This window comes from Pelmatolapia mariae, linkage group LG23, assembly GCF_036321145.2.
Source record: "Pelmatolapia mariae isolate MD_Pm_ZW linkage group LG23, Pm_UMD_F_2, whole genome shotgun sequence".
Lineage (NCBI taxonomy): Eukaryota > Metazoa > Chordata > Actinopteri > Cichliformes > Cichlidae > Pelmatolapia > Pelmatolapia mariae.
The window spans coordinates 22,356,828-22,370,638 of NC_086246.1; the positions used below are offsets into that span (position 1 = coordinate 22,356,828).

Below are 13,811 nucleotides of genomic sequence, written 5' to 3' on the forward strand. Positions count from 1 at the left end.
AGTTGCGCGCAGCCCAACTTAAATCACGCTCATATTTATAATTATATGGTCCTAAGTTTGAGTGCATACACTCATGAAGTGTTTAGTAACTTCAGATCCCTGCGACAAGCCCAGGTCCAGTTTACTGACGCATGGGTACAGGACCTTGAGATGTTCAGAGTAGAACATAAGACCATCGTCCGTACAAAGGTAAGTTTACCAGTCACACAAAACTGTCTTCATAAATACCCATTAGAAAACCGTGGAATAATGTTCTGTGAAAATATGACAAAATATATCAAATTACAGATGTTATATGCCCTTCATATCATAGGATATTAAAATAATGAGAAACGGAATGAAAAGGAATGCAGGACTTTTCGTGGCTATTTTGATCTCGGTCTCCCTCTTAACCAATCAAATCTCACTGTGGTAGCAGCTTTAAACTCGGTATGACCCAGGTTGATAGAGGGTGCCCAGTCTGGATCGCATTCCAGCGTTTTGTAGGCTGATTTGCCTACAAAACACAACAAACATTAGCCCGCAAAGCCACAGTAAACAAAGCAGCATAGCGCAACGAATTCAATTCAAATCATGCGACCAGCTATGGCAGTTAATAATACAACTGCGTCTTCCCATTCTAGCTAGCCACTTGTACCTACAATCCTTTGCGGTTTTACCCTGGAAATGACATCACATTTTCGAACTCTATTGCAACATGGCATTTGGGTCTTCTAACTAAAATAGGAAAATAGGAACATAAATAGTGCCAGGTCTGTGGGCCAGGTCTGCCATTGCCAGACCTGGCCCACATCTAGTTGACATACACCCTGCCATGACACCAGTCAGTCAGAAGTGCCAGCTTGATGTCGGATCCAGGCCAGACCTGTTTTCTATGAGCCTGGGCCACATAAACCAAACCACAATTGGGCCAAATGTGGCATGCCATCACATAAACAGTGCCGGATTAAGAGAATATGGCAAATGAGATCACAGGATGCCCAAAAATGTACTTTAAAATGAGATCTTGTTGTTTCATTGGAACAGTAAAGTGCCGTAACAAAGAATAAGTGCACCTATGTAAGAACAAGTATCACTCCTATGAAGTTTTCATGTTTTACATATGGACTCAGGGCTGCTAGTTTCCTCTATGCATTTTCTTATTTAAACGTTGGTGACTTAGAACCTCAAAGTTTAGCAGCACAACACTTGTTCCCTTTTTACCATCAAACATTTCTTTTAGTCATCTGTGTTTATCAGAGCAATATTTCACAATTTTTTTATTCAATAACCACAAAGTACACAAATACAAGATTAAATATTTTATTTATCAAAGATAGATAATTACACATTCATACAATGAACAAGGTTTCTATAAAAATTACACACGGTGTAACATACATACAAATAAGTGTTTATGATAATCTGACATACTTAAAAAGCATAAGAATAAAGGTTTTTAAAAAAGCATAATATAGGCAGAAAAGTGTTTACAAAAACATTTTTATAGAATGTACACACCTGTGCTTTTTCCACAGTGCCTGTATGCCTCTTCCAAAACTTTGTGTTTTTCACCATCAGACACAATAACTCATGATTATCTAAGGCCTGCCACCAAATGTCAGTGACTTCTTCACAATCATTTGTGTCCGCTGCTCTCCTCAGATCCAAATGCAGAGTCTACTGTACTGGGGGGTAAAAATGACTCTTTGGCAGTTTATCAAAAAAAAAAAATCTAAAAAAGTGATGTTTTAAGTGGAAAGACGCCTGAATGTGGTGAAAAAAGGCCGTAAATTCGGTTCATTGGTCAGCTCAAAGCCGTCCCCCGGTGTCTCAGTGGATGAAGCGAGAGCCTGCCTCTCTGAAATGACTTTATAGAGGGTCTGGGAGGAGTTCGAGATCCCTGGGAGGCGTTCAAGATGGTGCTGTGAGCAGACGCATTTCGGGGAGCTCCGCAAACCCACATGTGACTTTAGCTGCTGAGGGGGCATTAGATACCTAATTACCGTTTTATTCATCGATATCTGTGTTTCCCCCTCGGTTGGTTCCCATCACCAAGTCATTATGAACAGTTTGAGAAAAGAAAGGGAGAAGCACGCAAGTCAGTGGCTAATGATAACTCCGTTAGCATCCAGGCTGCTGCAGTACACGACAAACATTCCGAAGCTAGGAATCTTGCCGAAAACATGCACGACTACTTCGGCTCGGATCCTAGTGCTGGTGTATGAAATGGATGTGGATTTTCCACCCCTTCCCGCTACACCATCCAAAATATCCAGTGGTCAAACAGAGAAGGATTGATGACGCGGAATCCACAGCAATCCTCTCACAGCTCTCCTTTCTGTCCATGCTGATCAACAACAGGTCGGATGCCCTGGAAAAGATGGTCAGCAAAAACTCCACTGTGATCGCTGAGTTGAAAGATGCCATTAAAGAAAATGCAAAGCAGATCGAAGATATCAAACAGTCCTTTGAATTTATCTGTGCTGATATTAAAGCTGTGAGGGTCAGAGTTGACCACCTTAAGGTGCGGCTTACCAAATTTCAAGAAACCCGTGACACACAAGAGAAACAGCTTTCCCACCTGGAGAGTTACTTGTGCCGCTGGAATCTTAAGCTTTATGGCCTGGAGGAAAACAAAAAGGAGGACATAAGAAAGGAAGCAATTCACGTCTGCCAAGCTGTCCTACAAGAGGTCAAGGACAAACTACCAGACGTTGTGGACACAGTGCATCGCCTTGGTCCAAAGAAAACGAATAACACCCATCCCAGAGGCATTCTGCAGTTCACCTCCCGGATTTTCCACGATGCTGTCTGGCATTCAGCTAAAAGCTCATCCTTCTTGAAAAATAACAACTTGAGGCTCGCAGAGGATTTATCTACTGAAGACAGAGAGAGAAGAAAGATACTGTGGCCTGCTGTAGACACTAGTTATGTTCCTCTTATGCACTCCAGATGCACCTTAATATGCGTACTACCTTCAGAACTATTTTACTCTGACTCTCTTTTTGACCCTTTTTATCTCTTACTGGTAAAATTTAGAGAGAATTATTTTCATTTTAATGCACTGTTCTGTGCCCATCTGTTCTCAGAACTGTACTTTGTTCCATCCCATGTTAAAGTTCCTAAAGTGAAGTTAGGTTTGCGGTCCCCCCTCCCATGGTTCACAGGGTACCAAGGCCTGTACGTTTTCTCTTTGACAGCTCTTCAGCCTTTAGGCCAGGGGTGCCCAATCCCAGTCCTCGAGAGCTACCGTCCTGCAGCTTTTAGATGGATCCTTGTTCCGACACACCTGAATCAAATGAATGGCTTGTTATCAGGCATTTGCCAAACTTGATGGCATGCTGAAGAGGCAATCAAACCATTTGATTCAGCTGTGTTGGAGTAGGGCTGCATCTAAAAGCTGCAGGACAGTAGCTCTCGAGGACTGGGATTGGGCACCCCTGCTTTAGGCTATCCCCTTTCTTACTTAGTTTTTTGTTTATTTTGTTTTATTTGCCCTTATGTCCCTTTCTTTTATTTCCCTTAACCTCCTAGGACCTGGCTTCCACATATGTGGACATCACATTTTGGGTTATTTAGACCAAAATACTCAGTTTTGCTCTACAAGGGCCTGATATCCACTTACGAGGACATTATACTGCTATTGTTCTATCACAATTTTAAACGAATATCCTCAGATGTGGCTCTCATTTTTCTTATAAACAAAAATCAGGTAAAAAAAAATAAATCTGGTTAATTCTTTGTTTTTACATTGATCGGGCCCCAATGTGACCAAATATCAAAGAGAAATTAAAAATACATGCTATGGAAGAGTTCGGGTCTTAGGAGGTTAATGCGAGAGGTTTAAGAGACCACACAAAACAAAATGTCATATTTCTATACTTAAAACAGTATGGTACTGATTTCTGTTTTATACAAGAATCCCATTCTACTCTGCAAGATGTTATCCTCTGGAGGTCACAGTGGGGCTTCAAGTTATGGATGTCTCATGGTTCAGGATGCTCAGCAGGCGTTTGCATTCTTAAAAATCGTTTTAATGGAAAAAGTCCTGTTTTCTGATTGTGACAAGGATGGTCATTATATTCTATTAGCGCTTGAGATTGCTAACCTGATTTTCATAATTGTAAATGTCTATGGTTTCAATTCCCATACTGAAAATAATGCACTTATTGGCAGGTTAGAAGAACTCATGCTTCACTGGTTAGCTAAACTCCCTAATTCTCACATTATTTGTGGCGGGGACTTTAACGCTGTACCAAATAACCGTCTTGACAGGTGGCCTCCTAAAAGTTCTGACTTGCAAAGTTTATATCTAAAATTGTTTATGAGCAGATTTTATTTAACTGATACTTGGAGGGACACGCACCCATGTCAGAATGAATACACATGGTGTAACAAATCATTATCAAGCCAGTCTCAAATTGACTATTGGCTCATCTCTAAAGATCTGAGTAATGCAGCTGCAGACATCTTACCATCGCCTCTATCCGATCACAAATCTATTCGCATTTTTATTCCTGTAGTATCTTCTCCCCTCTCTCGTAAGCAACTTAACAGCAGTATCCTTAAACACTCTACTGCACATGTGTCAAAGTCAAGGCCCGCGGGCCACATCCGGCCCGGCGTACATTTATATCCGGCCCACGAGATCATTTTATATAGATTTACTATTATTGTTATGCATGGCCCAGCGATATGAGGCGCTAATAATATACAAACTACAGATCCCATAATGCAGCGCTGCAGCCTCCTTGCTGAACGCTAGGCTAACTGGGAACATTCCCCCGTCAATCAAGTCAAACTTCTGTTATTGCAAAGCTAGCTGCTCACAATGGTGGAGAGAAAAGTTGATTCTGAAAGCAGAGCCTTTCAGCGCCAGTGGGTGACTGAATATATGTTTACAGACATTGCTGGTAAACCCGTGTGTCTTATTAGTGGAGCTAATGTGGCTGTAATTAAGGAATTTAATTTAAGACGGCACTACGAGACAAAACGTCAGGATAAGCTGAAAAACCTAAATGCAGAGCAGAAACTACAGAAAGTAGAAGAGCTAAAGAAGAATCTGACATTTCAGCAGACTTTTTTCACCAGAGCAAAATCACAAAGTGAAGCTGTTGTGAAAGCAAGTTTTATTGTAGCAGAGGAGATAGCCAAATCAGCCCGGCACTCTGAAGAGCTGCATGATGAAAGTGTGCGACGTCTTGTGTCCAGACAAAACGCAGATTTTGGCAAATGTGAGCCTGAGCAGAAATACGATTGCTGATCGGGTTTGTGAGATGGCCACTGATTTAAGAACACAGTTGTGTGAAAGAAGCAAAAACTTTCTTGCATACTCTCTTGCTGTGGATGAAAGTATAGACATGATGGACATTGCACAGCTGGCCATCTTCATCCTGGAGAGGAAATATTGAACATTAAATCGATGCACGGGACAACGACAGGAAAAGACATTTTTTAAAACGTACGTCAAAGTGTAACTGACATGAAACTGTCCTGGGACAAACTTGTTGGACTTACAACAGATGGAGCGCCGGTGTTGTGCGGTGAAAAAAGCGGGATCAGCAGGATGCGAGTAAAGATGCAGGAGGAGAACTGTACCGGTGAGTTAACAGCATATCACTGCATCATACACCAGGAAAGGCTGTGTGGTAAAGTCCTAAAAATGGAGCATGTAATGATCACCGTAACGCAAACCGTAAATTTTATCTGAGCTAAAAGTTTAAATCACCGTCAATTTCAGTCTTTTATGTGGGAAATAGATTCAGAGTTTGCCGACATTCCTTATCATACAGAGGTCCGTTGGCTGAGTTGGGATAAAAATTCTCAATAGAGTTTTTGAGCTCAGCAAGGAAATCTGTCAGTTCATGGACATGGCATGTATGATGCGGTGAAGGCATTTCAAGTGAAGCTGTCACAAATGCACCAGTGCAACTTGCCTCACTTTCTCTGTTGCCAAGTAATGTTGAACCAAGTCAGCGCACTTTGCTGAACTGCACCTGTGCAGATTCAGATGGAGCTGCAGTGTAATGATACACTCAAGGCAAAGTACGACACTGAATGGCCCGCACACTTTATTAGTTCCATTCCTGAAGCAATGCCCAGCTCCGTCTACATGCGGCTCGAACCTTGTGGATGTTTTCATTTATTTTTTCTGGGGTTTTTGGCAGCATGTTCATATTTCTGACTTGCATAATTCTGACAGGATATATTTTTATGAAGAGCAAAATTTTTAAAGTTAAAGTTTTTTTTTTTAAGTTTATTTAATCTGGAATAATATTCCTGTCTGTTTTTATTCATATTTATGTTTAAAAAAAAAACATTGTTTTAGTGTGTTCAATAAATGTTTATCTTGTTTGGCCCGCGACCTAAAGTGTGCCTTGAGTTTTGGCCCCCTGTGCAATTGAGTTTGACACCTCTGCTCTACTGTATATGTTCAGAGATTGAAAGCATAATCAGAAAGTATTGGAACAAAGCAATAAACAAAATTACCTTTGGTCTTAACTGGGTACTGTTATTGCAACATTTCTAAGGAAGTACTGTAGTGACTTAGCCAAAATGAAAAAAGAAGAAGAGCATGAAGTAATAAGCAAGATCTCCCTAGTGACTTCAAAACTTCCAGACACTCTCAATGAGTCTGAAAAATCAGAGCTTGTTGTGCAGCAGAATAGGCTTGATGAGATTTATAAGCGAAGAGCCGAGAGAGCCTTTGTCAGGTCGCGCAGGCGATGGCTTGAAGAAGGCAGCAGTCAAAACAATTCAATTCAGTATTTAAAATTTGATGGCTCAATCACTGATGAGCCAAAGAAAATAGCCAACTTCTGTGCAAAGTTTTACAGTAATCTCTACACTTCCAAATTTTGTCAGAAGTCGGCTTCTCAGTTCTTTGACTCCATCCCTACTGTGAACCAGCTGTCCAAAGAGGACAGTGATTTCTGTGACAGACCAGTCTCTTTGAAAGAAGTTTCAGATGCAGTAAGTCAGCTAAAATGTAATAAATCCCCAGGTCCTGATGTTTTTTTGTTTTTTTTTTTATATTATATTTTTATTGAAAAAGGACTTGTTACAATAAAGTGCATTGATATTATTTAGTCAAAAAAAAAAGACAAAAAAAAGACTTTTTCTTAGTCCTTTTGTTTTACATTCAAATAACAAAAGTGAACTCGGTGGCTTGACAGTGTATACATAATGCAGCATGTTTAACTTATTTACATAAAGTACATTCAATACATATTATGAAGTAGAGGGTCGACCTGACATTGTACAATACATGGGAGATACACCAATTCAGGGCTGCTCTTACCTAAATTCAGGGCGGAGGGGGGGCACAAAGCTAATCCATTTATTCCATATTTTGTAGAATTTGTCTTTTCTAATTTTTAAGGAGAATGTCAATTTTTCCATTTTAAATATTTCAAAAACCACATTAAACCAATCCTCAAGTGTTGGCGGAGTTGGATTTAGCCACTTTCTGGTTATTGATTTTTTGCTGGCCGCTAATAGCGCTTGTAAGAGCTTTGTGTCCTGTCCCCGGACCGAGCCAGCAACCAGGCCCAAATATAAATTTACAAAATTAATATCAAATTTTATCTTAAAAACCTCACACAGACTCACAGACTTTCTCCAGAGCATCTGGCCTCTCCCTTAACCTCAATAAGTGTGAACTGCTACCAGTGAACAAGTGTACTGTGTCCTGTGTTTCCGGTATTCCAGTGAAAAGTTGTGTAACATATTCGGGAATCCTTATTACCAAGGATAAGAATTCTAGGAACGCTCTAAACTTTAACCCTATCATCAATAAAACTCAAATGTCCTCAACAATTGGTTGCAAAGAGATTTGTCCCTAAAGGGTAGAACGCTGCTCACCAAGGCCGAGGGTTTGTCTCGCCTGACCTTTGCTGCTCAATCTTTACATGTCAATAACTCTACATGCAAATCTGTTGATAAATTGTTATTTAATTTTCTGTGAAAAAACAAAATTCACTACATTCGCAAATCTGCAGTTATGAACAATTATAACAATGGTGGTTTAAATTTTATAGATTTCAGCTCCCTAAATTATACTTTCAAAATGAATTGGATTAAAAAACATCTCAAAAACCCCATCTGGAACTTCATCTCTCATCATATCTTTTCACATTTGGGTGGCTTGGACTTTATTCTTCTCTGCAACTACAATATTCAGAAAATCCCAATTAAACTCTCAAACTTTCATCAACAAGCTCTTTTGGCATGGTCCTTGATCTATAAACATAGCTTTCCCCCACAAAGATATTATATTTGGAACAACTGTAACATTCTTTACAAGAATAAGTCGCTGTTCTTTGAAAACTGGTTTAATAATGGTATTCTTCTGGTAAGTCAACTATTCAATAACGCAGGCTTATTATACAATTACTCAGAGTTCCTATCCAGATATAACATCTCGGTATCAAAGGAGTTTTGTATTGTTTTTGATGCCATACCGCCTGGTCTGTCCATGTTGTTTAGAAATACCACTGCCTCCCCACACCTGTTCATGTCCCGCCCTATCCTGAGAGACACTCCTTTAGGTCAGATTTGTTTCTCCTCTTGTAAAGGTGTGAATGCCAAGATTAAGTCTCTTTTCCAAGAGTCACTTATCTCTATTCCTCCTTCCATTTCTTTCTGGTCTAATTTTGTCAAGGACACTGACTGGAAAAAAGTTTGGTCTTTGCCACAAAAATTCCTCCTTACTAACAAAGTGAAGGAAATTTCATTTAAGCTAATTCATAGATTCTACCCTGTTAAATGGTTACTTCAAAAATATAAGAGGGATATAGATACTTTTTGGTCCTTCTGTAAGATCATCCCAGAGACCTGCTCGCACCTATTCTGGTCTTGTGCCTTTACACAGATTTTGTGGAAAGATATCGCTAGTTTTATCTCTAAGAACATATTATCAAATTTTGTGCTTTTTTACCAAAATGTGCTATTTGGTTATACTGACTTTAGTTGGAAAGACTCGAATGCTCTTTACCTCATTAATCTGATTTTAGTCCTTGCCAAATACCATATCCATAAATGTATATGTATGAACTCTATGTGAATACAATTTGTTCCTCTCATAACAAAAAAGCTTTAAAAACTGTAAATATTTGTAATATGTTTAATGTCCTTGTTTAATTATTTAATGTCACTGTATCTTTTTTTCTTCCCCCTTTTAATTTTAGGATCCATCTTACTAGGGCTGGGCCATATCATACCGTTCACGGTAATACGGGTATAATGTTGGGCAGCGATAGGAAAATGAGATATCACGATAGAATATGGGTAAAACGCGCATGCGCAGTGCCTCTGTTTTCATACGCACATGGCGGAAAAAGCATGGCGGCGACGGAGAATGAGAAGGGCGAAAGCGGATCGTTGAATGAAATGGATGAACCAGAATTGATTTGTAAAAATGCTGCAACTTCAGTGGTGTGGAACTGGTTTAGCTTTCGTCCGTCAGATACACAACAAAGCACTATTTTTGGTAGAGCATGCTAGCGGGCCATCGTTATTACCGTGTTTTTTGGAAAACACGGCACACTTAAAATCAATCCTTTGATTTTTCTGAAAATCAACAGTGCCCCTTATAATCCCGTGTGCCTTATGTATGACTTCTGGTTGTGTTTACTGACCTCGAAACGATTTTATGTGGTACACGGTGCTCGAAAATCTGTCAAATGTTTTAGTACGACTTTGCTAAGCTACAAAGCCACACCGCTTGATGGATTGTTGTAGGCAGGAGCCTCGCGGAGTGATACGTACTGTGCTTTAACATAATATTACCGTATTGTGTGTATAACCTCTTTTTAAGTTTTGTGGATATTATACATGGTTATGCTGAGGATATGTCGGCCAATTTCCACTGGAAATGCCTTTTGGTTAAACTGTCAGCAAGGAATTTGCATTTGCACTGTTAAATTTTTATATAACTTTAATGCACATAAAAAACAGCTGCTTGTTTAAGTGAAAATACATTGATGGGTTTTTTTGCACTAATAAAGTTGTGGAGTTGTAAAGTATTTTGTCTAGTGTCAATTATATCGCCAGTTATATCGTTATCGCAAATTTTCAAATGTATATCGTGATAAATATCTTTGGTCATATCGCCCTGCTCTACATCTTACCTGTTTATTTTTTACATTGTTGTCTCCTCCATGCATTATATTTGTTGTTACTGCTCCTCTTGAAATAAAGATGGAGAGAGAGAGAAAAAAAGAGTTCGAGATCGCTGCCGGGGGTTACAGTAAGGGGGCTATTTTTGTCTTGTTCTAGGGCAGTCTTTCTCAAACGGTGGTACGCGTACCACTAGTGGTACTTGGGCTCTCTCTGGTGGTACGCGGGAAATCTCCAATTTTTTTTAAGATTAAATAATATACCATTGCGGAGGTATGCAAAGACGACACAAGAGTTCCCGAGCCTCTTCTGGGAGCCAGAGTAAACCAGAAAACGTGTCCCCGAGCATGAGTCCTCTATGAAGAGCAGCCTTTCCTTATCGCCAGCGGGCGCGGCCACTACAGAGCACTGGCAGGTTCGTTTCCCTGGGGCTTAAAACGGCAAAGGCGCCACGGCGCTGCCACGCTGATGGTAAAGACACTGCCCTTTTCTGCGTTGCCCCAATCCCAGCCACCATTGATGAGTCGGAGGCTCCCGGGAAACTCGGTGGGGGCACGAGAGATACCGTCTGTGAGCTGGGAACTATCGCCTGGATGCCGAAGCTCCTGGTAGCCAGGACAATGTGATCCGCTTCTTCTGCGAGAGGGCGGTAATCCTTTGCGGCCAGCAGCATTGAGCCAGCAGCACTGAGTTGCCAGTGCGAGGCGACCTCACACTGGCAACTGTTGGAGGAAGACATGAGTGAAGAGGAATCCACCGTCATCCGTTCCTAGGAAGGACAACATGCTCTCCATGAGCTCGAGAGCGGTACCATCACCCATGCCGAAGAGAGAGAGGAGTTTCACGGCCCACTCTATGTGAGGGAGGGAGTACCGCTGCAGCAGCGGTGTATTGAGAGCGGTGTATTTCCCTTGGCTGGGGGGATCCTGGAGGCGGGTCATCACATGGCGGGTGGACAGCGGATCCAGCAAGGCCACCACATTTTGGCTCGTTGGCTGAAACGCCACGAAGAGCAAACCGAGCAAACCGAGCTTCGACATACATGAACTATGAAGGAGGGTAGTGAAGCCAAAAATCCGGCAGCTTAACCACCACAGCCAAGATTAAAACGTACAGCTCTGCTATCACTTCCGATATAAATGAAGACAGAAAACTAAAGCAGTAGCTTTTGTAGGGTTACTGTCTGAAGTTGGGCTAGCTGGTATATTTAATGATGTTCTGTGTGGTGGCTAGCTACACAGCTATAGTTAGCATAATATAAACACAGTGAAGCTGGAGGGTGAACGCTAACCTTTTTCTACTCAATAAAAGTTAATGTGAGGGTCCCCGAAGGTTAGGGACAAAGGCCATCGCATGTCGGGATGGTGTAAACGGACCAAACTTCAGTGAGGAGAACAACTGCAATAAGGTAGTCATTAATATACTGCTGCATGGGCTGGCTGTATTTTAAAGCTCAGTTTTAAAAACTGAGCTTTCAAATGAATAGTGATGATTAAAACTGAGAGAGGCCTACAGTGATCACCGGGGCTTGTTCAGATTAAATAGAACAAAATACAAATCACATAAAGATTGGATATCACACCTGCTGTGAATGTTTTAATGCAGTACAGTTGTTATTATTATCACTTGTCACATCCTGTTTATGACAGTTACAATAAAGAACATTCATATAAGAAATAAAATTGTCTTGTGTAAACTGTACACTATAAGAAGTCATCTATATAATTTACCCAATAAATCTGAGGTAACAATTTGCATAGACTTTTTTGTGGTAGATTTAGTTCAATATATTGTGTATAAAATAGCTTCAATAAAAAGCTATGAAATACTTAATTAAATTGGGTAAAATTTACCCCATATTTATATATACACATTCAACAGCTACTTACTCATTGAAATTAGGTAAAATTATCTCTTGTTTGCTAGTTGGTAATACCTGATAATTACTAATAAAATTTAATTATTATCAGTTGATAAACATTACCTATTCATATAAGGTAAAATGTACCCCCCCAAAAAAGATATTCAAATGGTTCATCATCTCAATGTTTTTATTCCATAAAAACACGGAATAAAGTGCAACACAACAGCTAATGCAGACAACACTTTCAAAGGCCACTTAGTCCATTTTAAAAGCCAAAAGCACATACAGAAACTCTACAAGGTTGTTTCTGTGCATGTACGCTATCAAACATATGGACAGATAGAACAGAACACTAACACCAACATTCAATAGTTTCTGTGCTTGCTGTCAGAAGAAAAATTACAGCTCCATCAAGCTATGTCTGGACAAAAGATCCTCTGGGAACAAGAGGGGAAATGTGTGTGCATTGCATAAGCTTATTTTTGAGGCCGTGGACCTTGTTCAGTAGTTTCGCCCCGTCAAGTTCCAAAAATAGTTTTTGAAAAGTGTCAAATGTGTTCTTCAGCTCCTTCGGATATTCGAGGTTGAGGACATATATCAGTCCCATCAGTAGTACACATGCCTTTGTTTGGCTTCCACATCCCTCCATCACTTGGTTTCCCTCAATCACAATGAACACATCTGATGGATCCTCCTCAGCCATGATGTTGTGGATCACGATCAGCTTCATCATATTGTCTGTGTAATCCTCACATTCCTACGTGTTAAAAAGAAAGAAACAAAAAGCATACACACGTTTTATTTTATTTAAGATGCTTTTTCAATATATTTCAGTTGATCTAAAGAGGGGAGTGGACAGAAGATGAATGGAGAAGGGGAGAACAGGGGATAGGAGAGGACAGGAGAGAAGAACATTAGGATCCCTTGAGTTAATAAGTAATCTGTTATCAATATGACATACCTGGCAGTCATGAAAAAGATCTTCTTGTCTTTCCCCGAGGTAGCTAATGAGGCAGCAGATAACAACATCCCTTTTCTTCTCAATGCTCTGTGTCTGTAGGGAGATACAATTTAGTGAAAAGACTAAGTCGAGTGATTTACTTACATTAAGACTGAATTCAAAACAAAAACGTGGCTGATGTCTATCTCCAGCTTTCAACAGGTGAGAGGCTGGGTACACCCTGGACAGTCAATCACAGGGCAACATAGAGACAGACAGGATAAACAACCATGCACGCACACACTCAAACCTAAGGACAATTTGGAGAGACCAATTAACCTAACAGCCATGTTTTCTGACTGCGGGAAGAAGCTGGAGTACCCGGGGGGAACCCACACATGCACAGGGAGAACATGCAAACTCCATGAATAAAGACCCTGGGCCAGGATTTGAACCCAGGACCTTCTTGCTACCCACTGCAGCCCTCCATAATTACATATTTGTGAAAAAAGTCAAATAACATACGTCATTCAAAGTGTCCAGCAGAGGTCTCAACTTGGAACCAGCAGCTCCTCTTTTGGCACGCATAAGCTGCAAAAGACCTGGTGTGTACTCATCAAGTTTCAGCATGAATGTCTCCACCAAGGAAACTGTGGTGATGCGTCTGAACTCTTCGATGATCTAAGAAGTAAGGGGACAAAAACAATGAAATTTTAAATGACAGACCAGGTCTCATAGTTATAACATGAATGTTTTTTTATTTATTTGTTTTGCTGCTGAAAAATCTCCCTATAGCTGGAGTTCATGATGCTGCTGTGTCCCAGTGTTTCCACACAGTGCGATCAGCTGAGCGGATAATGAAGCATATACGTGAGCAAAGCTGTATCTGCATGACAGAACAAGCGA

At 40.5% G+C, this 13,811-nt stretch overlaps 1 long non-coding RNA gene across 1 annotated transcript; it reads right to left on the reverse strand.

Moving 5' to 3' along the window:
- Nucleotides 1-12,356: 12,356 nt before the first annotated feature.
- LOC135932292 (uncharacterized) lies at nucleotides 12,357-13,538 on the reverse strand. The gene is made up of 3 exons (XR_010573405.1): nucleotides 13,431-13,538; nucleotides 12,927-13,019; nucleotides 12,357-12,722 (listed from the first exon to the last, which is right to left on the reverse strand). It is a non-coding gene; the product is annotated as an uncharacterized LOC135932292 (long non-coding RNA).
- Nucleotides 13,539-13,811: the final 273 nt, after the last annotated feature.